Below are 27,269 nucleotides of genomic sequence, written 5' to 3'. Positions count from 1 at the left end.
TCGATGAGAATGGGGGCGTGCTCGGTCCTCCTTTTCCTGTAGTCCACAATCATCTCCTTTGTCTTGATCACGTTGAGGGAGAGGTTGTTGTCCTTGCACCACACTGTCAGGTCTCTGACCTACTCCCTATAGGCTGTGTCATCGTTGTCGGTGATCAGGCCTACCACTGTTGTGTCATCGACAAACTTAATGATGGTGTTGGAGTCGTGCCTGGCCGTGCAGTCATGAGTGAACAGGGAGTACAGGAGGGGACTGAGCACGCACCCTTGAGGGGCCCCCGTGTTGAGGAACAACGTGGCAGATGTGTTGTTACCTACCCTTACCACCTGGGGGCGGCACATCAGGAAGTCCAGGATCCAGTTACAGAGGGAGGTGTTTAGTCCCAAGGTCCTTAGCTTAGTGATGAGCTTTGAGGGCACTATGATGTTGAATGCTGAGCTGTAATCAATGAATAGCATTCTCACATAGGTGTTCCTTTTGTCCAGGTGTGAAAGGGTAGTGTTGAGTGCAATAGAGATTGCATCATCTGTGGATCTTTTGGGGCGGTGTGCAAATTGGAGTGGGTCTAGGGTTTCTGGAATAATGGTGTGACGTGAGCCATGACCAGCCTTTCAAAGCATTTCATGGCTACAGACGTGAGTGTTACGGGTCGGTAGTCATTTAGGCAGGATACCTTAGTGTTCTTGAGCACAGGAACTATGGTGGTCTGCTTGAAACATGTTGGTATTACAGACTCAGTCAGGGACAGGTTGAAAATGTCAGTGAAGACACTTGCAAGTTGGTCAGCGCATGCTCGGAGTACACGTCCTGGTAATCTGTCTGGCCCTGCGGCCTTGTGAATGTTGACCTGTTTAAAGGTCTTACTCACATCGGCTGCGGAGAGCTTGATCCCACAGTCATCTGGAACAGCTGATGCTCTCATGCATGTTTCAGTGTTACTTGCCTCGGAACGAGCATAGAAGTTATTTAGCTCGTCTGGTAGGCTAGTGTCACTGGGCAGCTCTTGGCTGTGCTTCCCTTTGTATTCTGTAATAGTTTGCAAGCCCTGCCACATCCGGCGAGCGTCGGAGCCAGTGTAGTATGAATCGATCTTAGTCCTGTATTGACGCTTTGCCTGTTTGATGGTTCGTCGGAGGGCATAGCGGGATTTCTTATAAGCTTGGGACTGATGTGGTGTACTCCTCAATGCCATCGGAAGAATCCCGGAACATATTCCAGTCTGTGATAGCAAAACAGTCCTGTAATTTAGCATCTGCTTCAACTGACCACTATTTTATAGACCGAGTCACTGGTGCTTCCTGCTTATATTTTTGCTTGTAAGCAGGTATCAGGAGGATAGAATTATGGTCAGATTTGCCAAATGGAGGGCGATGGAAAGCTCTGTACGCGTCTCCGTGTGTGGAGTAAAGGTGGTCTAGAGTTTTTTTCCCTCTGGTTGCACATTAACATGTTGATAGAAATGAGGTAAAACTGAGTTATGTTTCCCTGCGTTAAAGTCCCCGGCCACTAAGAGCGCCACCTCTGGATGAGCATTTTCCTGTTTGCTTATGGTGGAATACAGCTAATTGAGTGTGGTTTTAGTGTCAGCGTCGGTCTGAGGTGGTATGTAGACAACTACGAAAAATACAGATGAAAACTCTAGGTAGATAGCGTGGTCTACAGCTTATCATGAGAGACTTTAAATCAGGCGAGCAAAACCTAGAGACTTCCTTAGATATCGTGTTATTTCTGTTTGTTTGTGTTTATATTTTTTTATAAAATGAAATTATTTGTTGTCCCACAGATTATTTGGAAACGGTCGTCATTTTGCTTTGTATGCGTAAGCCTACCTATTGTACTAAAAGCACCTCTTTGTCGCATTATTTCCACACTCTCAGCATTCACTGTTTCAAGTTCAGTAACCTACCTCTCCTCGTTGGGCGTGTCAGATCAATTGCACCTACAGAACAACGCTGTAACGTAACAAATCCTTGATGAAAACCTGCTTCAGTGTGCTCAGGACCTCAGACTGGGGTGAAGATTCACCTTCCAACAGGACAACGACCCTAAGCACACAGCCAAGACAATGCAGGAGTGGCTTCGGGACAAGTCTCTGAAAGTTCTTGAGTGGCCAGCCAGAGCCCGTACTTGAACCTGATCGAACATCTCTGGAGAGACCTGAAAATATCTGTGCAGTGATCCTCCCCATCCAACCTGACAGAGCTTGAGAGGATCTGCAGAGAAGAATGGGAGAACCTCCCCAAATACAGGTGTGCCAAGCTAGTAGCGTTATACCGAAGAAGACTCAAGGCCAAGAAGTGTGTGTGTATATATATATATATATATATATATATACATACACTGAGTGTACAAAACATTAGGAACACCTGCTCTTTCCATGACAGACTAACAGTGTGAAAGCTATGATCCCTTATTGATGTCACCTGTTAAATCCACTTCAATCAGTGTAGATGAAGGGGAGGAGAAAGGTTAAAGAAGGATTTTAAATCCTTGTGACATGGATTGTGTATGTGTGCCATTCAGAGGGTGAATGGGCAAGACAAAAGATTTTAGTGCCTTTGAACAGGGTATGGCAGTAGTTTTGAGTGTGTCAAGAATTGCAATGCTGGTAGGTTTTTCACACTCAACGGTTTCCCGTGTTGTGTAAAGCAACTGACCATCCAGTACACCATTGGTGCCAAAAAAGACATAAAAAGAATGCACAACTTATCGTACCTCGACACGAATGGGGTATGGCAGCCGACGACCTTCCATTTTTTGCAGCAAAAAACAAGAAACTGCGGTTGCAGTGGGCTAAGGAACGAAAACACTGGACACTGGAGAATTGGAAACACATTGCCTGGTCTGATGAATCCTGTTTCCTGCTGTTTCACGCTGATAGGAGGAAAACCATATGAGTACTTGCATCCATCATGCCGCTTGTCAACATTGCAGGCTGGTGATGGTGTGGGGTGTGTTTTCATGGCAAATACTGGGTCCCTTGATAAAAGTGGAGGAACATATGAATGCCACAGGATATCTAAACATCATTGCCAGTCAGGTGCATCCCTCTCATGGCAGCAGTGTATCCATCTGCAAATTGATTTTTTCACCAGGATAATGCCCCATGCCACAAGGCTAGGATTGTCCAGAAATGGTTCCATGAACATGACAGTGAATTCAGCTTCTTACAATGGCCTGCCCAGTCACCAGATCTCAAACTAATTGAGCATATGTGGGATGAGATGGAATGAGCTATTCTATTTATTCTTTATTGAACTAGGCAAGTCAGTTAAGAACAAATTCTTATTTACAATGACGACCTACCCCGGCCAAACCCTAACACGGACGACGCTGGGCCAATTGTGCGACGCCCTATGGGACTTCCAATCACGGACGGTTTTGATACAGCCTGGAATCGAACCAGGGTCTGTAGTGTCTCTAGCACTGAGCTGCAATGCCTCAGACCACTGCGCCACTCGGGAGCCCTGAAGTAGAGATCTACTTTTTGACAACTGGGGGAAGCATTGGAGTCATTGGAGAACTCTTTTGCCACCTTGTATATACACCAAGTGTACAAAACATTAAGAACACCTTCCTAATATTGAGTTGCAACCCCCCTTCCCCTTTTGCCCACAGAACAGCCTTAATTTGTCGGGGCATGGCAAGGTGTCGAAAGTGTTCCACAGGGATGCTGGCCCATGTTGACTCCAATGTTTCCCATAGTTGGGCCAAACGGATGGATGTCCTTTGGGTGGTGAACCATTCTTGATACACACAGGAAACTGGTGAGCGTGAAAAACCCAGCAGTGTTGCAGTTCTTGACAAAAATTGGTGCGCTTGGCACCTACAAACATATCCTGTTCAAAGACACTTACATCTTTTGTCTTGCTATTTCAGCCTCTGAATGGCACATATACACAATCCAAGTCTCAATTGTATCAAGGATTAAAAAATATTATTTAACCTGTCTCATCCCCATCATATTGACTGATTGAAGTGGATTTAAAAAGTGACATCAATAAGGGATCATATCTTTCATCTGGTAAGTATCTCATGGAAAGAGCAGGTGTTCATAAGGTATTGTACACTCAGTGTATATATTGCTCTTTATAACATTTATTTCTTTCTTTTTTTTAAACTTTTTGGATTATGTCATTGCTAGGTATTATTACTGCACTGTTGGAGCTAGAAACACAAGCATTTCACTGCACCTGCAACTCTGTGTACGCAACCAATAAACTTAGATTGGATTTAAATATCAATAATGGAAAGAAGTGGAGGGCGCTCAACCAACGTGAGTTGAGGTGCAATCAACAAAAGGTATAATCATTGAAGAGGAAAAGGCGAAACGTACGCAAATCATGGTGAGTGAGAGCTGCACATTTTCCTTTCCAATAATTGATTACCAATTTATTTGTCTCTACCTGCAAATCATTCTTGCTGCTTCAAGTTCATTAGTGTAACGATGTGCAATGAGAGTCGGGAAGACAAGACACGGGAACAGAAACAATGATGCCTAGGGAAGGAACCAGAGGGGGTGATATGCAGTTGAAGTCGGAAGTTTACATACACTTAGGTTGGAGACATTAAAACTTGTTTTTCAACCACTCCACACATTTCTTGTTAACAAACTATAGTTTTGGCAAATCGGTTAGGACATCCACTTTGTGCATGACACAAGTCATTTTTCCAACAATTGTTTACAGACAGATTATTTCACTTATAATTCAATTCACTGTATCACAATTCCAGTGGGTCAAAAGTTTACATACACTAAGTTGACTGTGCCTTTAAACAGCTTGGAAAATTCCAGAAAATGGAGGTACCTGTGGATGTATTTCAAGGCCTACATTCAAACTCAGTGACTCTTTGCGTGACATCATAGGAAAATCAAAAGAAATCAGCCAAGACCTAAGAAACAATTGTAGACCTTCACAAGTCTGGTTCATCCTTGGGAGCAATTTCCAAACGCCTGAAGGTACCACGTTCATCTGTACAAACAATAGTACGCAAGTATAAACACCATTGGACCACGCAGCCGTCATACCGCTCAGGAAGGAGACGCATTCTGTCTCCTAGAGATGAACGTACTGTAGTGCGAAAAGTGCAAATCAATCCCATAACAGCAAAGGACCTTGTGAAGATGCTGGAGGAAACAGGTACAAAAGTATCTATATCCACAGTAAAACGAGTCCTATATCGACATAACCTGAAAGGCCGCTCAGCAAAGAAGAAGCCACAGCTCCAAAACCGCCATAAAAAAAGCCAGACTACGGTTTGCAACTGCACATGGGGACAAAGCTCGTACTTTTTGGAGAAATGTCCTCTGGTCTGATGAAACACAAATATAACTGTTTGGTCATAATGAACATCGTTATTGTAACGGTGCTCTAGCTCCTCCTCCTCCTCGGACGAGGAGAGGAGAGAAGGATCGGTGGACCAATACGCAGCGAGGTATGATGACATAATGAATTTATTAAATAAAGACGAAACACGAAGAACACTTGAATAACTTACAAAATAAGAAAACGACGTAGACGAAACCTGAACATGGAACTTACATAAAGACACGAAAGAACTCACGAACAGGAATAGACTACATAAAACGAACAAACCGAAAACAGTCCCGTGTGGTGCACAGACACAGACACGGAAGACAATCACCCACAAACAAACAGTGAGAACAGCCAACCTATATATGATTCTCAATCAGAGGAAATGAATAACACCTGTCCCTGATTGAGAACCATATAAGGCTAATTAACCAACACACTCCCACATAGAACAAACACAGACTGCCCATCCCAACTCACGCCCTGACCAACTAAACACATACAAAACAATAGAAAACAGGTCAGGAACGTGACATAACCCCCCCCTCAAGGTGAGAACTCCGGACGCACCACCAAAAAGTCTAGGGGAGGGTCTGGGTGGGCATCAATCCACGTCGGCGGCTCAGGCTCTGGGCGTGGTTCCCACCCCACCATAGTCACTACCCGCTTTCGTAGCCTCCTCCAAATGGCCACCCTCCAAATTAACCCCACTGGATTAAGGGGCAGCACCGGACTAAGGGGCAGCACCGGACTAAGGGGCAGCACCGGACTAAGGGGCAGCACCGGACTAAGGGGCAGCACCGGACTAAGGGGCAGCACCGGACTAAGGGGCAGCACCGGACTAAGGGGCAGCACCGGACTAAGGGGCAGCACCAGGATAAGGGGCAGCACCAGGATAAGGGGCAGCTCCGGACTGAGGGACGGCGGATCCTGGCTGGCTGGCTCTGGCGGATCCTGGCTGGATGACGGCTCTGGCGGATCCTGGCTGGATGACGGCTCTGGCGGATCCTGGCTGGATGACGGCTCTGGCGGATCCTGGCTGGATGACGGCTCTGGCGGATCCTGGCTGGATGACGGCTCTGGCGGATCCTGGCTGGATGACGGCTCTGGCGGATCCTGGCTGGATGACGGCTCTGGCGGATCCTGGCTGGATGACGGCTCTGGCGGATCCTGGCTGGATGACGGCTCTGGCTGGTCATGGCTGGATGACGGCTCTGGCTGGTCATGGCTCGCTGACGGCTCTGGCTGGTCATGGCTCGCTGACGGCTCTGGCTGGTCATGGCTCGCTGACGGCTCTGGCTGGTCATGGCTCGCTGACGGCTCTGGCTGGTCATGGCTCGCTGACGGCTCTGGCTGGTCATGGCTCGCTGACGGCTCTGGCTGGTCATGGCTCGCTGACGGCTCTGGCTGGTCATGGCTCGCTGACGGCTCTGGCTGGTCATGGCTCGCTGACGGCTCTGGCTGGTCATGGCTCGCTGACGGCTCTGGCTGATCCGGTCTGGCGGAAGGCTCTGGCTGATCCGGTCTGGCGGAAGGCTCTGGCTGATCCGGTCTGGCGGAAGGCTCTGGCTGATCCGGTCTGGCGGAAGGCTCTGGCTGATCCGGTCTGGCGGAAGGCTCTGGCTGATCCGGTCTGGCGGAAGGCTCTGGCTGATCCGGTCTGGCGGAAGGCTCTGGCTGATCCGGTCTGGCGGAAGGCTCTGGCTGATCCGGTCTGGCGGAAGGCTCTGGCGGCTCCTGTCTGGCGGACGGCTCTAGCGGCTCCTGTCTGGCGGACGGCTCTGTAGGCTCATGGCAGACGGGCGGCTTTGCAGGCTCATGGCAGACGGGCGGCTTTGAAGGCTCAATACAGACGGGCAGTTCATGCGGCGCTTGGCAGACGGACAGTTCAGACAGCGTTGGGCAGACGGGCAGTTCAGGCGCCGTTGGGCAGACGGGCAGTTCAGGCGCCGCTTGGCAGACGGGCAGTTCAGGCGCCGCTTGGCAGACGGGCAGTTCAGGCGCCGCTTGGCAGACGGCAGACTCTGGCCGACTGAGACGCACTATAGGCCTGGTGCGTGGCGCCGGAACTGGAGGTACCGGGCTAAGGACACGCACCTTTAGGCTAGTGCGGGGAACAACAACAGGGCACACTGGACTCTCGATGCGCACTATAGGCCTGGTGCGTGGTACCGGAACTGGAGGTACCGGGCTGAGGGCACGCACCACAGGAAGAGTGCGTGGAGGAGGAACTGGGCTCTGGAGACGCACAGGAAGCCTGGTGCGTGGTGTAGGCACTGGTGGTACTGGGCTGGAGCGGGGAGGTGGCGCCGGAAATACAGGACCGTGCAGGCGTACTGGCTCCCTTGAGCATTGAGCCTGCCCAACCTTACCTGGTTGAATACTCCCCGTCGCCCGACCAGTGCGGGGAGGTGGAATAACCCGCACCGGGCTATGTAGGCAAACCGGGGACACCATGCGTAAGGCTGGTGCCATGTAAGCCGGCCCGAGGAGACGCACTGGTGGCCAGATATGTAGAGCCGGCTTCATGGCACTTGGCTCAATGCTCAATCTAGCCCTACCAGTGCGGGGAGGTGGCTTCATGGCACTTGGCTCAATGCTCAATCTAGCCCTACCAGTGCGGGGAGGTGGAATAACCCGCACCGGGCTATGCACACGTACAGGAGACACCGTGCGCTCTACTGCGTAACACGGTGTCTGCCCGGACTCTCGCTCTCCACGGTAAGTACAGGGAGTAGGCGCAGGTTTCCTACCTGACTTCGCCACTCTCCCTTTAAGCCTCCCCCCCAAGAAATTTTTGGGGTTTACTCACAGGCTTTTCGGGTTTCCAGCCACGTCTCCTTGCTGCCTCCTCAAACCACCGCTCCTGGGTTTTAGCTGCCTCCCTCTCTTCAATAGAGCGGCGATATGCCCCTGTCTGAGCCCAGGGTCCTTTTCCGTTCAATATTTCCTCCCATGTCCACGAGTCCTGGTTTCCTTGTTGCGCTCTCCCCCGTCGCTTGGTCCTAGGTTGGTGGGTGATTCTGTAACGGTGCTCTAGCTCCTCCTCCTTAATAAATGCTAAATGACTTAAATGTAAATGTAAATGTAAATGAATTTATTAAATAAAGACGAAACACGAAGAACACTTGAATAACTTACAAAATAAGAAAACGACGTAGACGAAACCTGAACATGGAACTTACATAAAGACACGAAAGAACTCACGAACAGGAATAGACTACATAAAACGAACAAACCGAAAACAGTCCCGTGTGGTGCACAGACACAGACACGGAAGACAATCACCCACAAACAAACAGTGAGAACAGCCAACCTATATATGATTCTCAATCAGAGGAAATGAATAACACCTGTCCCTGATTGAGAACCATATAAGGCTAATTAACCAACACACTCCCACATAGAACAAACAACACAGACTGCCCATCCCAACTCACGCCCTGACCAACTAAACACATACAAAACAATAGAAAACAGGTCAGGAACGTGACAGTTATGCTTGGAGGAAAAAGGGGGAGGCTTGCAAGCACTTCACAAAATAGTGAGGTAGGAAAACATCACAAAACATCATGAGGTAGGAAAATTATGTGGATATATTGAAGCAACATCTCAAGATATCAGTCGGGAAGTTAAAGCTTGGTCGCAAATGGGTCTTCCAAATGGACAAAAACCTCAAGCATACTTCCAAAGTTGTGGCAAAATGGCTTAAGGACAACAAAGTCAAGGTATTGGAGTGGCCATCACAAAGCCCTGACCTCAAACCTTTAGAAAATGTGTGGGCAGAACTGAAAAAGCGTGTGCGAGCAAGGAGGACTACAAACCTGACTCAGTTACACCAGCTCTGTCAGGAGGAATGGGCCAAAATTCACCCAATTTATTGTGGGAAGCTTGTGCAAGGCTACCCGAAACGTTTGACCCAAGTTAAACAATTTCAAGGCAGTGCTACCAAATACTAATTGAGTATATGTAAACTTCTGACCCACTGGGAATGTGATGAAGGAAATAAAAGCTATACAAAATTCAAAAGGCAATCTGAGCAATCTTATTTGCAGGTGCATGGCAACAATTGAACTAGATGAAGGAAAAAGGAAACCGCACACTGCCGATATTTGACGAAGGCCGTGTGGCTGATAAGTAAGCTTATTAAATATCGGTGATACTATCAAGAGCAGTGTGCGGTTTCCTTTTTCCTTCAAGGAAATAAAAGCTGAAATAAATAATTCTCTCTACTGTTATTCTGACATTTCACATTCTTAAAATAAAGTGGTGATCCTAACTGACCTAAGATAGGGTATTGTTGCCCAGCGCATTGCTAAGTGCAAAAAAGCCCACACCAGCGCAGAGAAGCTCATACTCCCTGCTGCGATTGATATGTGCATTGAAATCTTGGGAGAGCCGGCCGCCAACAAACTTAAAATCATCCCCCTATCCAATGACACCATGAGGAGGAGAATCCAGGACATGACACGGAAAACACGTAATCTCTGCCGGAACATTTCGATTGTGAGGAATGGTTCACGGAAGTTGCCTACCTGGTGGATATTTTTGATCATCTGAATACTCTCAATGTGTCAATGCAAGGGAGGGGCACAATCGATTTGAACAGAGTGACAGAGTGGATGCCTTCAATATGAAGCTTACCGTTTGGGCAAGTCATGTTTCTAACGGGAGGATTGACATGTTTCCCAATGCTGATTTCGAGATTCAGAATCTGATCAACAAAGCGCACAGCGACACACTGAATAAAAAACTTAAACAGCATCTTGTCAAGCTGCAGGGAAGGTTTTGTGACTACTTCCCGGAGGAGAACAGGAGACAAGATGACTGGATACCGGACCCCTTTCAAGTGGAGATGGGAAGCGTCACGTTGCCAAGCAACGAAGAGGCTCTGCTGTTGAAGCTGTCGTTTGATCGCGGACTGAGCATACGCTTCCCGGAAATGACACTGCCAAAGCTCTGGAGCAGCGTAATGGGAGAGTATCCTGCTCTCGTCTGTCATGCAATCAGTATCAAGCTACCGTTCAGAACTACCTATCTATGTGAAAGTGGGCTTCTCTGCTATATCCATGCTGAAAACTAAAAGCAGAAACAAACTGGACAGCCAGCATGACCTTCGAGTTGCCCTATCAACCAAACTTCAAGAAACGTATCAAGCTCAAGAAACGCCCCCAGCATTCCCACTGACACACACACACACAAAATAAACAGGTTAATTATTATTGTTAATTAATACTGACATTCATATTACAGTTTATTGAACTGGTTAAAACGTACACCTTTAAAAACACTTTTCAAGGTTGTGAAACTATTCACATGATAATTGATGATTAAGAATTCCAAATTATGTTTTTTTATATTTTAAACACTGGTATTTGTTACTGTTCATTAACATTATTGGACTGGTATTTGTTACTGTTCATTAACATTATTGGACTGGTGTGTGTTACTTAACATTATTGGACTGGTATGTGTTACTGTTCATTAACATTATAGGACTAGTATTGATGTCATGTTCTGAGTCTGATAATATATTACACCCCACTCCTGAACTGGTCTCCTAATTTAATGGCTTATTCTCTTGAATTGATAAACGTTTTCTCAGTTAATATGGCTGTGTAATGACTTTCATTAATACGATAATTGAGACAGAGTGAAAGTGAAACCTGCCCAAGAATGCAGCTGCAATACAACTTTATAAAATGTAATCATCAACAGTACATAATATTGGGTCGCGACTCAATTATCATTGTCAAAGTTGTGTCCCCGGGCAAAACCAGTTGAAAACCACTGCTTTAGGGTGTATATAGCTAGGTTCCATCCAATTGGCAACTGATTTTCATTTGAATATTCTAAAATATTAATAAAAACAATATGCCATTTCAGAGTTTACTTTAGGAACATTTGGTACCGGACAACATGACTGGGAAGATTTTAATTAACCAGACATTTGAGAAATGTAATGTACATCAATATACATTCAGATCCAACCTGGCACAGCCAGCATCATCAATAAACAAGGGATGTTGGCCAAATGAGCCACATTCAATCGGTACAGTTCGTGGACATATTATGACAACGTTTTGTGACGTTTTTGTTTGTTTTGGAGTTCGGTCAGCGTTTTGTCGGCTGTTTGGGCACACACATTTTTTTCTAAAGGGCCAGCCAAAGTTCGTAAGCAGAAGTCTACGCCCCTTCGTACGTGATTGGTCAACTGTAGGGGTGACGCGAGTTTCTGCTTCATGTCAATTCAGCCCAAAACTCAGTGTGGATTCAACATGGCGACCGACATCTTCGAACATCGAATGACCGAGTAGGTACAAAAGTACCTTCAACAGTACGATTCTAGCTATGCATTATATAAAGACCAGCACATAAATGGAGGGAGATTGCTGAGACGCTTTTTGGGGCTGGGGTTCATGACAAGTTCGTCAAGGAAAATTAAATAAACAAGGCCTGTCTTGTTCTGCACGCTTTGTACAAAATAATAAAATGCAGTACTACAGGATATTTCTTAACGTAGCTCTTTATTAGCTAGCTACAACTGGCATGTTCACGTATCTCCAACCATGATCAACTGACCATGACCTAACCATCTGGGTGGTCTTACCCAATCATAGCACAGTATGATACGGCGGTAAAATGCATCCAATTACAATTCAGTATGTTTACACATATGAATATTACATCCCCCTTCTTTTAAAACAAAAGAAAAATGTTTACATATTCTAAGCATTTCTTTTGAAAACATGCTCTGCAGTTTGAACTCAAGGTAAGTAACCATTTATACTGCATACTACACCAACTGAATCAACATAGACTCTGAAACAATGATCCAACATACTGTTACTTTTAGAACAAGGGATTCTCAGCAACTCAGCTTTCACTGTAGAAATGACATCTTAACATTTCAAACAAATACAATACCAAAGCATTTCAAGTGACTTTTCAATAAACAAGTTTACAGTCTGGAACTCTTTTAGGGCAGCGATCCGCCTACACCCTTTGACATTTCACAGGTCTAGGACAGCTCTGGGCTTGACCTCTCTTCCTGACCTTGTGCAATATGATGCTGAGCATGCTTCTGTGTCAGTCAACAGTTCTTGTGGTGTTGCAGGTAAGTATGGTGTATGTTGTGCTGTGTGTGTGTTTAGTCCATCACGTTCGCTTTCAGGGGACCAGTTCTTCTCATCAGTGTATTGTTCTTTGGTGTTCAGTAGGTGACGACGATTGCGGCGGTACACCGCTCCTTCTGCAGTGCGGACGTGATATGAATGTTCAGTGTCAGCTGGCTGGATGACGACTTCTGGCTTCCAGAGGCCATGCTCCTGGATTCTAACCGACTCTCCGTCGTTCAGTGGTGGCAGTGGTCTAGCTGACCTGTCGTAGTATCGCTTTTGTTGTTGTTGTCTCTGTGCACGTTTTTCATGCATTTCCTTGTAGCTGACGACCTCAGGTTGCAGCTGCTGGTTGGTGCTGGGAAGGATTGAGCGAAGTCTGCGGCTCATCAACAGCTGCGCTGGTGATTTGAAGTTGTCAACTGGAGTGTCGGATTAAATTATTGAATGGCACTCGAGTGTTTGTTAGTTCTGCATTTTTATTAAAGCATAGGTGCCCTACTTGCAACCATTTTTTCATTTAAACAGTTTATCAGCCAATTTAAAGGAGACTGAGGTAGGGGTCTCTCGTCTGCTTTTGCTTTGTCCATGAGTGATTTAGCAATCTGCACAGATTTTTCAGCAAGGCCATTACTTTGAGGGTAATGTGGGCTTGTGGTGACATGTGTAAACTCCCATGCTTTTGTGAAGGATTCAAACTCATTTGATTTGTAACAGGGCCCATTGTCAGATATTAAAGTCTCTACAATACCATGCCTGGCAAAGGCTGCTTTCAACTTGTGTATCACAGCTGCAGATGTGGTTCTGTGAAGCTTGTCGAGTTCGAAGTATCTGCTGTAGTAGTCCACTGTTACGATGTGGTCCTCGTTGTTCCAGGTGAACAGAACGGTTGCCACGACCTTCCAGGGTTGGTCTGGGATACAGTGAGGTAACATTGGCTTTTTGGTATTTGAGGGGCATCGTTCAAGACATATGGCGCATTTACCAACAATGTCCTCTATTTGTTTGCACATTCCGGGCCAAAACAAAATGTCCCGTGCTCGCTGTTTGCACTTTTCCATGCCCGTGTGTCCAGCATGGATCTTTGTCAAAATCTCTTCTCTGAGACTGGTATGAATAATGATTTTCTCTCCTTTGAAAATTATTCCGTTAATCTGTGATAGTTCATCACGATGGTTCCAGAATTTTGAGACGCTCTGAGGGCATTTTCTCCTCTCCTTAGGCCATCCATCCTGTATGACTTTCCTCAGCTAGTCCTTTTCTGTTTCTGCTCGGATCTCCTTCAGTTTGTCACTAACTGGTAAGTTGCTGTACACAGTGTGCACTTGCATGTCCATGCCTTCACTGAGGCTGCTGTCCTTATAGGTAAGAAACTTCCTGGAGAGCGTGTCTGCGACAGGGATGTCTTTGCCTGGACGGTGAGTGATTGTGAAGTCGTATTTTTGTAGTTGAAGGATCATTCTCTGTAGCCTTGGCGGGGCTGCGGCTAGTGGTTTACTCATGATTGACTCAAGGGGTGTGTTGTCGTATTCCACAATGACTTGTCGTCCATATACATACTGATGGAAACGTTTACATCCGAACAGAATGGCGTAGAGCTCCTTTTCGATTTGAGTGTAGTTGATTTCACAGTCTGTGAGAGATTTGGAAGCGTAGCCGATGGGCTTTCCTTCTTGCAGTAGCACTGCACCTAGTCCATACTTCAACGCATCCACTTGGAGTCTGACCTCTTTGTTGGGGTCGTAGTAGGCAAGGATTGGTCCTGGTTCTCTCGTGATCAAGTCTTTCACACTCTGGAAAGCAATGACGTGTTGCTTGTCACAGAGAAACTCACTGGACTACTTTAGCAGTTGACGCAGGGGTGCATTAGCATTGGAGAGGTTGGGTGCGAACTTGGCTAAGTAGTTGACCATGCCAAGCACTGTTTCCAGCTCTGCACGGTTCTTTGGTGGCTCCATTTATTTTATGGCTGAGATCTTCTATGGATCTGGCTTGATTCCAGTCACTGTGAGAAGATGTCCGAAGTAGCTGACCTCTGTAGCGCCGACTGTGCTCTTCTCGGGGTTGAGCCAGACTCCTCTCTCGCGGGACCTTTGCAGCATCGCACGGAGGTTTCGGTTGTGCTCCTCTTTGGTTCGACTATAGACAAGGATGTCGTCCACAATCGCCACAACTCCGTCGAGGCCTTCGTACACTTCGTCGATCTTTCGCTGAAACTCGTCTTGGGCTGAGATAATCCCGAAAGGCAGGCGATGGAACCTGTAGCGTCCAAACGGCATGTTGAATGTTGTGAGCTTAGATGACTCTTCTTTGAGCTTGATAGCCCAGTAGCCTGATCTAGCGTCCATGACACTGAAGTAGTGTGCTCCCGCTAGCTTGTGTGTGATGCCATCTAGCGTCGGTAAAGGATAATGGGGGCGTTTGATAGCCTTGTTCAAGTCTCTTGGGTCGAGGCATACTCGGAGCTTGCCTGTGCGTGGTTTCTCCACCACCACTAAAGCTTTTACCCAGTCAGTCGGTTCTGTAACCTTGCTGACTATGTCAGATTGCTCAATGCTCTCCAACTCTTTCTTCAGACGGGCACGGCGAGCAAGGGGAATTTTTCTCGGTGAGTAAACCACAGGGGTTGCGTCTGGGTCAAGGTGAATGGTACATTCTCCTGGGAATAATCCTATTCCTGTAAAAACATCAGCAAACTCCTCCAGTACATTTTCTGTCTCTACTGGTGCTGTCACTGATAAAACTAGCTTGATGAGGTCCATGTTCTGTCTCTACTGGTGCTGTCACTGATAAAACTAGCTTGATGAGGTCCATGTCTCAACATGCTTTAAGACCTAGCACTGCAGCTGCTCTAGTGTCAACAACGAAAAAGTCCAACATCATGTCACTTTCCTTGTATTTACATTTGAAAGTGCATGTGCCTTTTACTGGGGGCTGTTCCCCACCATAACCAGTCAGTCTGCGCATGGTGGGCTGTAGCTCGCACTCAGATGTCAAGCTGCAGTACTTATTCAGAGGAATAATGTTAACTTGTGCACCAGTGTCTAGTTTGAACTTTAGCTCTGTGCCTTGTGTTCCTATCTCAATGTCAGCAAAGGCTCTTTGCCCGGTCTCTGATATTTGACTTTTCTGTGTCACTGAATCAGTTCATCAGCGTTTGACTCTTTGATTGACATTTCATCTTCACTCACTGCGTGTCCTGTTTTTCCACGGTAAGCTCTGCACACTTTTGCAAAGTGATTCCATTTTCCACATTTAGTACACCGTTTGCCTTTAGCTGGGCAAGTTTCTTGTTCGCCATGCACTTTGTATCCACAATATCGGCGTTTTGAGTCTGTGTCGCTCTGTTTTGGAGTTATGTCTCTCTCCGTTCTAAAACGCGCTCTCTGGGCACCGGAGGTGTGCTCTGATGTCTGCCTGACTGCATGCACTGCTTGTTCACGTGATGTGCTCGTGCTGTTTGTACTTACGCCATGCATCGGGTAAGTTTGTAGACTCCCAGTCCATTCAAGGTGAAGGAACTCCAGAAAAATCCATATTTGAAGACCTTTTACTCTGACACCATGTCTTGTTTTGCACGCTTTGTACAAAATAATAAAATGCAGTACTACAGGATATTTCTTAACGTAGCTCTTTATTAGCTAGCTACAACTGGCATGTTCACTATCTCCAACCATGATCAACTGACCATGACCTAACCATCTGGGTGGTCTTAACCAATCATAGCACAGTATGATACGGCTGTAAAATGCATCCAATTACAATTCAGTATGTTTACACATATGAATATTACAAGGCCAGGCCGCAGTGGAGATGCCAGTGGAAAGGCTACTCCAGAAATGTTGCTGCTGGCTTGTTCGGCACGTGAAGCACGGGAAGACTGAAAGCAACATGCCGTCTTCACCAAAGGATGGTGTATGTTGTATTTTCTATTGTAGTCGACGAAAGAGTAGCCATGTTTTTATTACAATAGCTAGCGCTATTTACTTGGCTGGCTAGTGGCTAGTCTAGCAGCATACTCATGTAGGGTAGGCAAGCCAACTAACTAAACTAAAGATCTTTACAACTTCTGATCAAACAAAATGTTGTCATAGAAAAAAAGTCAGAAGCTTCCCACATTGATAACACCAAAGTCAAAGTTTGGTAGGTCTGGCTAGTCAAAATGTTGATAATGTTTGAGTGGAGTTGAGTAGCTAGGCCAGTTACACAACTCTGCTCAAAGTTTGGAACGTTATATAGTCTATTGTATTCTTGATTAATGACATTTGATGTTCATTATTGTTTTGGATATGTGTACTAAATAGCCCTCTACTTTTTTATTTTCAAGGCATAAACACCAGTGAATGGAGACAGCACCTGCTCCTCAGCGATGCCACAGTGCAGCAGCAGTAGTAGCAGGGGTGTGAGAAGAAGGGAGAAAAGAGCTGCAGACTCAGTCCTTGACACATCTCTCACAAAGGCATTGCAAATGATCTCAAGATCTGGAAAACGTCATGCACAGAGCCACCAGCTTGTTCCAGAGGTAAATAAATACAAATAATTTCAGACTTTATTCTAATCCCCTTTCCTCTCTTCGGGTGTCCTATTCCCTCCTCACCTCACCACGCACACTGCTCCTCAGACACTCCTAATTTCCTCTCCACAGTGTCCTGGCACTAATAGCTGATTTCATGGACGAACTCTTGCCAAAACTCCGGGAAGAATTTGATCACCAGCTGCATGAGTTTGTGCACTCAGCCCACAGTGAAATTAACAACTTGTTCTGTTGTTGTTCAGACATCTCACTAGTCAGACACTTTCATTTTATTCCATAGACACTTGTTATTTTATTATTATTTGTTATTTACATGTCTGTTCATAAGACAGTTTTGCTATTGTTCCGAAATATTTATATTGCTCATAAATATTTGTCTACACTCAACACTTTATATTTGACCCTTTTGTTATTTACATGTCTGTTCATAGCAGACACTGGCCAAAAGTTTTGAGAATGACACAAATATTAATTTCCACAAAGTTTGCTGCTTCAGTGTCTTTAGATATTTTTGTCAGATGTTACTATGGAATACTGAGGAATACTGAAGTATAATTACAAGCATTTCATAAGTGCCAAAGGATTTTATTGACAATTGCATGAAGTTGATGCAAAGAGTCAATATTTGCAGTGTTTACCCTTCTTTTTCAAGACCTCTGCAATCCACCCTGGCATGCTGTCAATTAACTTCTGGGCCACATCCTGACTGATGGCAGCCCATTCTTGCATAATCAATGTTTGGAGTTTGTCAGAATTTGTGGGTTTTTGTTTGTCCACCCGCCTCTTGAGGATTGACCACAAGTTCTCAATGGGATTAAGGTCTGGGGAGTTTCCTGGCCATGGACCCAAAATATCGATGTTTTGTTCCCCGAGCCACTTAGTTATCACTTTTGCCTTGTGTCAAGGTGCTCCATCATGCTGGAAAAGGCATTGTTCGTCACCAAACTGTTCCTGGATAGTTGGGAGAAGTTGCTCTCGGAGGATGTGTTGGTACCATTCTTTATTCATGGCTGTGTTCTTAGGCAAAATTGTGAGTGATCCCACTCCCTTGGCTGATAAGCAACCCCACACATGAATGGTCTCAGGATGCTTTACTGTTGGCATGACACAGGACTGATGCTAGCGCTCACCTTGTCTTCTCCGGACAAGCTTTATTCCGGATGCCCCAAACAATCGGAAAGGGGATTAATCAGAGAAAATGACTTTACCCCAGTCCTCAGCAGTTCAATCCCTGTACCCTTTGTAGAATATCAGTCTGTCCCTGATGTTTTTCCTGGAGAAAAGTGGCTTCTTTGCTGCCCTTCTTGACACCAGGCCATCCTCCAAAAGTCTTCACCTCACTGTGCGTGCAGATGCACTAACATCTGCCTGCTGCCATTCCTGAGCAAGCTCTGTACTGGTGGTGCCCCGATCCCGCAGCTGAATCAACTTTATGGGACGGTCCTGGCTCTTGCTGGACTTTCTTGGGCGCCCTGAAGCCTTCTTCACAACAATTGAACCGCTCTCCTTGAAGTTCTTGATGATCCGATAAATGGTTGATTTAGGTGCAATCGTACTGGCAGCAACATCCTTGCCTGTGAAGCCCTTTTTGTGCAAAGCAATGATGACGGCACGTGTTTCCTTGCAGGTAACCATGTTTGACAGAGGAAGAACAATGATTCCAAGCACCACCCTCCTTTTGAAGCTTCCGGTCTGTTATTCGAACTCAATCAGCATGACAGCGTGATCTCCAGCCTTGTCCTCGTCAACACTCACACCTGTGTTAACGAGAGAATCACTGACATGATGTCAGCTGGTCCTTTTGTGGCAGTGGAAATGTTTTTTAGGGATTCAGTTAATTTGCATGGCAAAGAGGGACTTTGCAATTCATCTGATCACTCTTCATAACATTCTGGAGTATATGCAAATTGCCATCATACAAACTGAGGCAGCAGACTTTGTGAAAATGTATATTTGTGTCATTCTCAAAACTTTTAGCCACGACTGTACTATTGTTCAGAAATATTTATATTCAGAAAGATGTGTAACTACTCTGACAGTTACATTTTATTCCATAGACAATTGTTTACATGTGTGTTCTCAGCAGACACTTTTAAAGGTTTATTTGTGTGCTGAAAAAGCTCTGTTGGCATTTCTTCATCTCAACACTAGGTGTTTCAATGCATTCTATTTGAACATCATGTGTTGACAACGTAAAGAAGAGCAGTGTGCCACAGTCTTCACAGGCTTTCTTCTACTTGTGGTGTAGTTCAATCTATTCTAAATTACTGCACACTGAGATGTCCCAGAATCAGGTTCCATTTTATGAACAAGATTAAAACTCTACTGGTTCACGGTGCACACAAAGAACTGAGTCTGTGTCTATCAAGAATCCTCATCCTTGCAGCCATGATGCCGAATGCATTCTCTGACTCTCAGACAACGAGAGTGATGGTAGTTCCAGGTACGCCCAGGTTTATTGAGATGGACACCTGTGAATGAAAGGTAACTAGAGAATGTCAGATATACAGTACCAGTCAAAAGTTTGGACACACCTACTCATTCAAGGTTTTTTCTTTATTTGTACTATTTTCTACATTGTAGAATAATAGTGAAGACATCAAAACTATGAAATAACACATGGAATCATGTAGTAACCAGATAAGTGTGTGGAGTCCTCCATCACTCTACAATGTAGAAAATAGTAAAAATAAAGAAAACCCCTTTGAATGACTAGGTGTGTCCAAACTGCAGTAGCTAAAGCTTAATAATAGTCACACCATACCAAACCTTCACAAACGTTTCAACTTTATTAGAGTCAATGGCGATTTTAGCATGTAAATGTTGGTGGGGCAAACTCCCCCAATTTTTTTTTTTTTTTAGATGCATGATGCCAGCAAAGCCACTACACAACACTGCACAACAGTAAACAATACATTCATTGCACTAAAAACGGCGACAAACAGTGCTCACAAACTGTTAGGGCCTACATAAAGCTGTCCTAACAGTAGAGTCCCAACACCTTACCACTGCTACACGTGAGTATCAGCGAACCTTTGTCTGGCAGTGAAACAGTTAATTCAGCCTCATTTACTGCCTTTTACAACAGCTGATATGGCTGACTTGCTTAAACAAATGTGGTTTCTACTGACAATTGAGACGTCGAAACTATGGCATAAGGGGACGGCATGCAGATAAGAGATACTCCGTAATTTCGACATTAATGAGTGATCTAGGACAGATGTAGTCAATATAACTATTTGTTCAGCACTTTTTAAATGTACACCGACAGAAATCCGAACATTGGCCATTCTTACAGTATTCTCCCTGAACACCAAGTCAGAACCGTAGGATAAATAAAGGGAGCATATAAGCAGACAATGAACGCTCTTACAATATTCAATGATTACATTTCTCTAAAACAGGCTATATGCTACATGTGCACCACCAAGTCAGAACAGTAGACTAAGTCATGATGGGAAAAGGGACCAAATTATTAGGGTGAGGCACATGGGCTACTAATGGCTTACTACACAACATATACTTAGTATTCATTTCTTAGCTACAGAATACATATCTCCCTGGCATATTACATCATTTATGCAGCATCATACAACACATTTTTCAACTCACCTTGCTGTGCTCACTTGAACAGGAAGGTGGCGTGGCGGTCCTTCAAGGGAAAATTTTGTCAACAAACTTTGACATCAAAATCTGACATTCTCTGTATCTATAGTGCTTTCAGGACAACTGGGAACTCTGAAAAAACAAGGTCAAATCATGACGTCAGTGATCTTCATGTCGGAGCTCTAGAAAGAGGCCAGAGTTCCCGACTTCCGAGTTGGATGACCGTTCAAAACGTATTTTCCCAGTCTAAGCTTTTTTTTAACTCACTGATGTCTGAGATTTCCCAGTTCCGAGTTTCCAGTTGTTTTGAACGTGGCAGAAGTCATGCTGGAGTGACAGCATGGCCAATGTTTAATGTGGATCCTTTTAAACTTGGAAAAGAGACCCTTAAACCCAGACTTGGACCACACACCCACTCCACTGAATAGCAGGCAAGTGATTGCTTTGCAATGCTTGCAGTTAGCCACTGATTCCTTCATTGTTGAATTAGCTATTTTTTTATTTTATTTCCAACTTGTCGTGTAATGTTTATGTCCAACGGCCGATGAGCACCGATACGTTTTATCATTAATTTCTCTTCATATGACAAGGATTTGCCAGTAGATTGTCGACTTGATTCATGATGACGCTTGCTAGCTAAGATTTTGAAAGTATGATGTTGACATGATCAGTCAAGTCAAAGCTATGGTAGAATGATGTGATTTGACATCATTTTATCTGTGGCCAATGACATTGAACATGCTTGGATGGGCACTTCAAATCAAATTTTATTGGTCACATACACATGGTTAGCAGATGTTAATGCGAGTGTAGCGAAATGCTTGTGCTTCTAGTTCCGACCATGCATTAATATCTAGCAAGTAATCTAACAATTTCACAACAACAAAGGAATGAATAAGAATATGTACATATAATTATGTGGATGAGCGATGGCCGAATGGCATAGGCAAGATGCAGTAGATGGTATAGAGTACAGTATATACATATGAGATGAGTAATGTAGGGTATGTCAACATTATATTAAGTTTCTTTAGCCTCCTGCGCCTTCTTCACCACGCTGTCTGTGTGGGTGGACCATTTTAGTTTGTCCGTGATGTGTACACCGAGGAACTTAAAAGTTTCCACCTTCTCCACTACTGTCCCGTCGATGTGGATTGGGGGGTGCTCCCTCTGCTGTTTCCTGAAGTCCACAATCATCTCCTTTCCTGACACCACACTCCGAGGGCCCTCACCTCCTCCCTGTAGGCCGTCTCGTCGTTGTTGGTAATCAAGCCTATCACTGTACTGTCGTCTGCAAACTTGATGATTGAGTTGGAGGCGTGCATGGCCACGCAGTCATGGGTGAACAGGGAGTACAGGAGAGGGCTGAGAACGCACCCTTGTGGGGCCCCAGTGTTGAGGATCAGCGGGGTGGAGATGTTGTTTCCTACCCTCACCACCTGGGGGCGGCCCGTCAAAGTCCAGGACCCAGTTGCACAGGGCGGGGTCGAAACCCAGGGTCTCAAACTTAATGACGAGTTTGGAGGGTACTATGGTGTTAAATGCTGAGCTGTAGTCGATGAACAGCATTCTTAAATAGGTATTCCTAGGGCAGTGTGTAGTATGATTGCGATTGCGTCGTCTGTGGACCTATTGGGGCAGTAAGCAAATTGGAGTGGGTCTAGGGTATCAGGTAGGGTGAAGGTGATATGATCCTTGACTAGTCTCTCAAAGCACTTCATGATGACGGAAGAGAGTGCTACGGGCGATAGTCGTTTAGCTCAGTTACCTTAGCTTTCTTGGGAACGGGAACAATGGTGGCCCTCTTGAAGCATGTGGGAACAGCAGACTGGGATAGGGATTGATTGAATACGTCCGTAAACACACCAGCCAGCTGGTCTTCGCATGCTCTGAGGACGCGGCTAGGGATGCCATCTGGGCCGGCAGCCTTGCGAGGGTTAACACGTTTAAATGCTTTACTCAAGTTGGCTGCGGTGAAGGAGAGCCCGCAGGTTTTGGTAGTCGGCCGTGTTGGTGGCACTGTATTGTCCTCAAAGCGAGCAAAGAAGTTGTTTAGTTTGTCTGGGAGCAAGACATCGGGGTCCGCGACGGGGCCGGTTTTCTTTTTGTAGTCCGTGATTGACTGTAGACCCTGCCACATACCTCTCGTGTCTGAGCCGTTGAATTGCGACTCTACTTTGTCTCTATACTGACGCTTGGCTTGTTTGATTGCCTTGCGGAGGAAATAGCTACACTGTTTGTATTCGGTCATGTTTCCGGTTGCCTTGCCCTGATTTAAAAGCAGTGGTTTCTAATGTAACTCTATGACAGTACCCAAGGGGATTGAATTTTTTTGCTCTCCCCGCTGATTTTGCAGTGACATAGTGTGCTCATGAGTGACAGAACACTGAGCCAATCACGGCATAACTAGAGAACATTACTAACCCCTATGCTCTGTATTTTCTGCTGGCTCGCCCCACCACCACTGAAAGCACTGAGTTAGGCTGAAACACCTGCATTTTGGAGTGGCCTTCCTCAAGAAAGCAAAAAAGAGACCATGTTTGTATGCGGCTTTATTAACTCAATGATTTTTTTTACATAGTTTGCAAACTATGACACGTTTTAATTCCAAATTAACATGCAAACCAGACATGAATAATATATATTTAAAAAAATATATACAGTGGGGAGAACAAGTATTTGATACACTGCCGATTTTGCAGGTTTTCCTACTTACAAAGCATGTAGAGGTCTGTAATTTCTATCATGGGTACACTTCAACTATGAGAGACGGAATCTAAAACAAAAATCCAGAAAATCACATTGTATGATTTTTAAGTAATTAATTTGCATTTTATTGCATGACATAAGTATTTGATACATCAGAAAAGCAGATCTTAATATTTGGTACAGAAACCTTTGTTTGCAATTACAGAGATCATACGTTTCCTGTAGTTCTTGACCAGGTTTGCACACACTGCAGCAGGGATTTTGGCCCACTCCTCCATACAGATCTTCTCCAGATCCTTCAGGTTTCGGGGCTGTCGCGGGGCTATACGGACTTTCAGCTCCCTCCAAAGATTTTCTATTGGGTTCAGGTCTGGAGACTGGCTAGGCCACTCCAGGACCTTGAGATGCTTCTTACGGCGCCACTCCTTAGTTGCCCTGGCTGTGTGTTTCGGGTCGTTGTCATGCTGGAAGACCCAGCCACGACCCATCTTCAATGCTCTTACTGAGGGAAGGAGGTTGTTGGCCAAGATCTCGCGGTACATGGCCCCATCCATCCTCCCCTCAATACGGTGCAGTCATCCTGTACCCTTTGCAGAAAAGCATCCCCAAAGAATGATGTTTCCACCTCCATGCTTCACGGTTGGGATGGTGTTCTTGGGGTTGTACTCATCCTTCTTCTTCCTCCAAACACGGCGAGTGGAGTTTAGACCAAAAAGCTCTATTTTTGTCTCATCAGACCACATGACCTGCTCCCATTCCTCCTCTGGATCATCTAGATGGTCATTGGCAAACTTCAGACGGGCCTGGACATGCGCTGGCTTGAGCAGGTGGACCTTGCGTGCGCTGCAGGATTTTAATCCATGACGGTGTAGTGTGTTACTAATGGTTTTCTTTGAGACTGTGGTCCCAGCTCTCTTCAGGTCATTGACCAGGTCCTGCCGTGTAGTTCTGGGCTGATAACTCACCTTCCTCATGATCATTGATGCCCCACGAGGTGAGATCTTGCATGGAGCCCCAGACCGAGGGTGATTGACCGTCATCTTGACTTCTTCCATTTTCTAATAATTGCGCCAACAGTTGTTGCCTTCTCACCAAGCTGCTTGCCTATTGTCCTGTAGCCCATCCCAGCCTGTTGCATGTCTACAATTGTATCCCTGATGTCCTTATACAGCTCTCTGGTCTTGGCCATTGTGGAGAGGTTGGAGTCTGTTTGATTGAGTGTGTGGACAGGTGTTTTTTATACAGGTAACGAGTTCAAACAGGTGCAGTTAATACAGGTAATGAGTGGAGAACAGGAGGGCTTCTTAAAGAAAAACTAACAGGTCTGTGAGAGCCGGAATTCTTACTGGTTGGTAGGTGATCAAATACTTATGTCATGCAATAAAATGCAAATTAATTACTTAAAAATCATACAATGTGATTTTCTGGATTTTTGTTTTAGATTCCGTCTCTCACAGTTGAAGTGTACCTATGATAAAAATTACAGACCTCTACATGCTTTGTAAGTAGGAAAACCTGCAAAATCGGCAGTGTATCAAATACTTGTTCTCCCCACTGTATATATGATTAGGCTAGAGTTTACTACATTGCCTAGAAATAAATATTGGTCAGATAAGTGTCACTGTCCAAAAGTTGTCCCTCTCCTAAAAGGTAGGCTATATGCAAAATGTAACTCAAGAGAAAGTTAATGTGTCCGATCTCTCTCCAACTCTGCTCTCTCCAAACTATGCTTAGCCCATTGGCTGATGTAGCCTAATAATACTGATTGCCTAATATAATAGGCCACGTGAGGATCTCTGGTAATTTAACCTCTTTCTTATGCTATTTTAGCATATTTTGATATTGCCTACAGGGTGCAAAACAGCTGCGACCAAGGCTGGCAAGCAAGCTACGTCACACACGCATAAAATAACATTGCGGTATTGCGGTTGGGTTCGGGGCCAGATCTTGCTGAGTGGGTGGGAATCGGACAGAAGCCAGCGGGAGCGGGTGGGTGCGGTATGAAAAGTGCGGGCGGGAGCTCGATGACCAAATCAGTCCCGCTGAGACCTTTACACCAGTGACGCAACTAGAGTTTTACACATGGGGTGGCCATGGCTACTTCAGGGGGTCCATAGACTGTGACAGAAAATTACTGTGTAACACCAACCTGGCATCTAAGGAGCATGAACGAATCCTATGACTGCTGATAAGAGGTAGAAGTGATAATTCACTTAACCCAGAGTTCTTCAATGTGGCAGATAGTGTGGTCCAAAGGGTTACTTCACTAGAATTCTTTAACATAATATGAATAGACTCACACAGTACTCACATACTGGAGAGACTTGGGTCACTGTTTTCATGAATATAAACTCAGCAAAAAAGAAACGTCCCTTTTTCAGGACCCTGTCTTTCAAAGATACTTCGTAAAAATCCAAATAACTTCACGTCTGGGACCTGCTGGATCGGAGGGTGAGTGTTAGGGCCATTTCCTCCAAAGATGTCCGGGAACTTGCAGGTGCCTTGGTGGAAGAGTGGGGTAACATCTCACAGCAAGAACGGGCAAATCTGGTGTAGTCCATGAGGAGGAGATGCATTGCAGTACTTAATGCAGCTGGTGACCAGATACTGACTGTTACTTTTGATTTTGACCCCCCCCCCCCCCCCTTTGTTCAGGGACACATTATTCAATTTCTGTTAGTCACATGTCTGTGGAACTTGTTAAGTTTATGTCTCAGTTGTTGAATCTTGTTATGTTCATACAAATATTAACACATGTTAAGTTTGCTGAAAATAAACGCAGTTGACATTGAGAGGATGTTTCTTTCTTTGCTGAGTTTATTATTTGAGTCTATAAGTGTTAAACATCCAAAATATGTTCAGAAAATAAAGCTCAAGCACCAAGGAGATAAGATACACAAATGCTGTTACATAAATTGCATAGTTTATTTACAAAAAAGTACATTTACAAAAAACCACACGGCAATTTGACATACCAGGTATCAAGCAGAAATGGACTTGAAAAATAAAAATAATTTTGGTGTTTGACTTTCCTAATACAATGGTGCAGTCAGAAGTGTATAGGTCAGTATGTGTAGTGGCATATTATCAATAGGAATATTCAGTGAACTCTTCCTGGTGTTCTGTCCTAAAAGCAGGATGCAAAAAGCAAGTCTATTAAATACTATCTTGCTAAAGGATTGAGGAAGAGAGAGAGTGTGGTGTGTGATAATATAACAGGTTCTCACAGTGTGTCCAAGGTGAGCTGTGTGACGGAGGGCAGGTTGTTTAGTGTGTGCAGAGTGTCATGGGTGAGCTGTGGCATGGTGCAGCAGCGGGTGTACATACAGCAAACACCTCCAGGGAGTGCTGTCCTGCCGAGTCTCGTCAGCACACCCACCCAACAGCCCTGCACCACCAGGGACAGCTCCAACTTCATCTTGTTGCCTGACAGACAAGGGAAACAAGGGGATGATGAAAGAGGATGAAAGAGAATCGGCTTGTTCAACATTGCAGCTGACATTGCAGGCGACTGGTGACTGACTGATCTACAAATCACATTGCATCATAAACAACTAACTAGTACATCAGTCAGACCCACAATGCATCACGGAGTTGATGCTGGCAAACACGGTCAGTGTAAAGAATTTTAGGATAGAATATTTGTGGTGCAAGCAAAAATGTTACAGAAGACCATGTAATAGCATATACTAGAAACGGATATATACCAGTTAATAACAAATAGGTGTTCCGTTAATGTTTATCTGTACGTTATATGGGCAAACAACTGGCTAGCTTGAGGATGTTATCAATTGCTAGCACTAGTTCAATTCATTGGCATTTTTATAGAATCCGGCAGACTAACAAAGGTTTCTATTTGTCTGATTTAAGCATTCCTCGACAAAGCGCAACAGAAAATATTTTAAAATAACATTTTGATATTTTTAAAACATAAATTAAGGACATTCAGCATATTTTTGCTTACCAGGAACCAGTGGTGGAAAAAGT

At 45.0% G+C, this 27,269-nt stretch overlaps 1 long non-coding RNA gene and 1 pseudogene across 1 annotated transcript; one reads left to right on the top strand and one right to left on the bottom strand.

The window, feature by feature from the left end:
* The window catches only part of LOC139582321 (queuine tRNA-ribosyltransferase accessory subunit 2-like), a 101,031-nt pseudogene extending 74,331 nt beyond the window's left edge, over window positions 1-26,700 (bottom strand).
* On the top strand, window positions 11,571-17,354 carry LOC139583471 (uncharacterized). Its single transcript, XR_011676561.1, has 3 exons — window positions 11,571-11,628; window positions 16,761-16,955; window positions 17,079-17,354. It is a non-coding gene; the product is annotated as an uncharacterized lncRNA (long non-coding RNA).
* Window positions 26,701-27,269: the final 569 nt, after the last annotated feature.

This window comes from Salvelinus alpinus, chromosome 8 (assembly GCF_045679555.1).
Source record: "Salvelinus alpinus chromosome 8, SLU_Salpinus.1, whole genome shotgun sequence".
Lineage (NCBI taxonomy): Eukaryota > Metazoa > Chordata > Actinopteri > Salmoniformes > Salmonidae > Salvelinus > Salvelinus alpinus.
Note: the sequence above shows the minus strand (reverse complement) of the source record. Positions and strands in the feature narration are given on the sequence as shown.